A 4,381-nucleotide genomic window follows, 5' to 3' on the forward strand; every position below is an offset into this window, starting at 1 on the left:
TATTATACACGAAAAATGTTTGATTTTTCATTAATTTTTACTTTTCATGCTTTGCTTTTCGTATGAAATTGTTTTTGAATTTATGAATGTTTCTATAAATTTTATTTTTTTTTTGTGTATAAGACAAAAAAAGTTTGTTTGTCTTATATAATGATGCGTATTATACACGAAAAATGTTTGATTTTTCATTAATACTTGACTGAAGTTTTTATAAAAAAAAAGTACGTACAATACATGTGAAACTATTCGTGAAGGATTAAACGAGGACAGAAAGTCGACAATTAATTACAGGGGGAGTTGGACGAGACGACACGTGGCAGGGTTTTTCGGTAGGAGACAGGAAAATCCGTGGAAAAACTTTCGCAATCATTCCTCGTTCCCTCGAAACCCTTCGCCGCGATGCTGCGAGGGATGGAGACAGTAGGAAGTTTCTTTTAAAGCAATTTGCGAACACACGCAGACAACAAATAAAATCCGCTTTTCATCTTCATTTCCCTTCTCTCACGTACGTGTGTGTATGTGCGGATTCTATTCGGCGATTACAGAAACGACAGACCAAATTGAATCTATTTGCATATACTGGCGCGTCTCGTCCACTTAGGGGATGGAAAGAGAAGAGTTTGAAATAGCGCGCAAAAAAAAACAGACAAAAAAAAAGCAGACAAACAAAACAAAAAAGATGAGACGAGAGGAGAGAAAGCTCCCGGAAAAACTTTGGCCTTTGTGAGTGACGGTCGAAAAAAGCTGCAGAGGTGGGATTTTTTTTTTGTTTTTGCTTGGAAAAAATTTAAATGAGTCGACTGCATTTTCACTCTGCACTCGCAAATAAGGGGTTGGAACAAAACATGGCCAAAAGGATGGAACGAGAAGAGCGGAACGAAAATAAAAGAGAGAAAGATGAGTGGATGAGCATGGATTTTCCATGGGATCTCATTAAAGTTTACGCTGCAGTTTACGAAAATCCTCGCAGAATATTTTACATGTCTAAACTGTCTGAAAACATACAACAACTGCAAAATAAAAAAAAAACAACTCGTGCAGGCTCGTAATTACATGTTTAATTGAATTAAAGTTTAATTATTGTATGTTTTACTTTTTGTATCGGAAGATTAGTTTTCAATGATGGAAACTAGTTTCAAACAATTTTTTCTGTTAAACTATTGAAATAGTTATGTTTTCTTATATAGTTTAAAGTATATTTTTTGGGTGTTGCGCAAAGTCGTCAAAAGTTTGAATAAATTTGAATACAACCGTAGTACAAAAATAGATTTCTAATATCGATTTTGAATTCGGATTTTGAATACAGCTGTTTTTTTCATTCGAAATACCTTGAAACAACAATGCGATTCTCGTCGCTGAGTCACACACACCTTCCTATTGCACACCACTTTTATTTTCGACATCGACCTGACAGTATAAATGTTTCCCAATGCGTCGTCTGCGGGTCATAATTTTTTTTTGGCATCGAATATGTTTTGTCTCGCGAACAAACAAATGAACAACCTGAAACGAGAGCTCTTGATTCGAACAAATCGACCCAGTTCTCACTAATAAAAGTGTGACCCGTCTTCATCATCATCATCACCATCATCATAATCATGATTCATTCAGAATTGTCGTGACGCGTAGGTTTTGTACTATTACTACTATCCGAGTACTTGATTAGACGTGTCCTAGATCGAGACAAATTGAATGAATATTTGATTCACACACTCTGTGCAAACGAAGGTCTCATCTATTTCTGTCCATATTTAAATCCCGACATTCGAAATCCTAACAATAATAGCAACAGTATTAAAATCCCGACAGTGTTAAAATTGTCGGGAATTTGATCCCCGAACCGCATCTATTTATATGCATTTGTTATTGTTTTCCTTTTTTTTTTTCGGTCTTGCGGAAATTTTGCGCGATTTTTTCGTCTGGCGCTGCGAATGCAATTAAACTGATAAGATTAGACGGTTGCAATTACACCACGTAAGTACGAGTGATTCCGAAACCGCACAGACATTGCGAATGCGTCTCTGCATCTTTTTATTTATTTATTTTGTTTCGTTTCGCGTTCTGCAAACATTATTATTATTATTGCATTTCCGAAACCGTTAATGTAACCGTGACCGTGATAAGTAATAATAATTGATCGACGTGCAGCTGACATCATCGTCATCATCATCATTTTATCGCGGATAGACACAACAAACGAATATCTTTCGACTTGATTCTGTGTTATTTTTATTAATTTGTTGCTGTTAAACTTGAAAGTTGGAAATTGAGAAAGTTGCGGATGGAACGAACAGACGTGGACTCGAAACGGGAGCAAAACAACAAAACAATGGTCGGTCTCGTCGTCGTCTCGCGACAAAACAGATCTCGGAAAATTTTGCGCAAAAAACATATTTGTTCAATTCCATTTATATATGTATATGTGTATATCTGTCGCAGTCGTGCAACGAAAATATGTAATAAAGATCAGTTCGTTTGCCCCTACTTTTTCGACTATTTAGTCAAAACAAGTGCATTAAATCGAAGGAATGACTGTACCGAACATGAGGACATTCCTGGAACGTGAATGTTTCTTGCACAAATATATTTTTTAACAATTGTAATGTTAAAATATTTGTGAATTTCGTACATTTTTGAGTAATTGAAGTTGTTTGATTCAAATATGCTTGGACTTTCCAACTTGTCATATTTGTAACTACTGAAATTTAAGATCAAAGTTGAACAGACGTTTTCTTAAGGAAATTGGAAAATTGAGTGCCTTCATAAATCAACACTTTTCTCAATAACACAATTATGAATGATCACGCAAATTGAAGCTACACTTGGTTCTCTTTTTTGTGCGGTAGATACGTTCCAAAGGAAAACGCATAAAAATAAATCGCACAAAAAAGGACACGTATAAAAATAAAGGATACGTTCCATAATTTTTTAAAACCGCATAAAACTAAATCAATGAGTTACAATATACCGAAAATCGCATAAAAAAGGAATTATTAAATTTCAGAAAAAATAATTAGTCTTACTATATACTTTCTGAAATGTTTATTCATAATTTTATAAAAAACGTTAACAATCATAGACAAGTTTAATAAATTTCAGAAAAATATAATCTTAACATATTCCTTCTAAATTTATACGGAAAAATTTTACAAAAAAAAATATAGAACATTTTTATGAAAGTTAATCTTTCTTTACATTTTTTTCTTTATAATTATATGAGTTATATGAGAGTGTTCGGTATAATTTGCGAACTGGTTCGAAATCACTTTCATCACTAGAAGAGATAGTCAACATATCAGATGTATGTCCTGAAGCTAATGATTCTTCACAAGTAAAATTAGTCTCAACTTCGCATGTTGATTTTTTCCCTTTGACAATATAATCAGTGATTAAACTTTGCGATGGCTTTGCTATTTTTCTTGTACAATTCCTGATATAGAAATGCAATTCTGAAGCTTGCGTTGAAACTTGAATGCTCGTTCAGAAATATCATCTTTTTCGATGAAATCGTTTGCCAATTTGTGTGAAAACGTGTCAAAATGGCCTAAAATTGTTATTTAAAAAATGTTTCTTGAAATAAAAACCGCATAAAAAGAGGACCGAGTGTAAATGTTTGCGTTTCCCAACGTGCCATCTGTCATATTTGTAACTACTGAAATTTAAGATCAAAGTTGAACAGACGTTTTCTTAAGAAAATCGGAAAATTATTGCCTTCATAAATCAACACTTTTCTCAATAACACAATTATGAATGATCACGCAAATTGAAGCTACACTTGGTTCTCTTTTTATGCGGTCTTTTTATTCTCTTTTACAAATAAATCGCACAAAAAAGGACTAGACACACGTATAAAAATAAAGGATACGTTCCATAATTTTTTAAAACCGCATAAAACTAAATCAATGAGTTACAATATACCGAAAATCGCATAAAAAAGGATTTATTAAATTTCAGAAAAAATAATTAGTCTTACTATCTTATTTCATTCTGAAATGTTTATTCATAATTTTATAAAAACGTTAACAATCATAGAGAAGTTTATTAAATATAATCTTAACATATTCCTTCTAAATTTATACGGAAAAATTTTACAAAAAAAATACAGAAAATTTTTATGAAAGTTAATCTTTCTTCGCATTTTTTTTCTTTAGAATTATATGAGTTATATGAGAGTGTTCGGCATAATTTGCGAACTGGTTCGAAATCACTTACATCACTAGAAGAGATAGTCAACATATCAGATCTATGTCCTGAAGATAATGATTCTTCACAAATAAAATTAGTCTCAACTTTGCTTGTTGATTTTTTCCCTTTGACAATATAATCAGTGATTAAACTTTGCGATGGCTTTGCTATTTTTCTTGTACAATTCCTGATATAG

The sequence above is a fragment of the Nicrophorus vespilloides genome, unplaced genomic scaffold (genome assembly GCF_001412225.1).
Source record: "Nicrophorus vespilloides isolate i.1.1-1 unplaced genomic scaffold, Nicve_v1.0, whole genome shotgun sequence".
NCBI classification, from domain to species: domain Eukaryota; kingdom Metazoa; phylum Arthropoda; class Insecta; order Coleoptera; family Silphidae; genus Nicrophorus; species Nicrophorus vespilloides.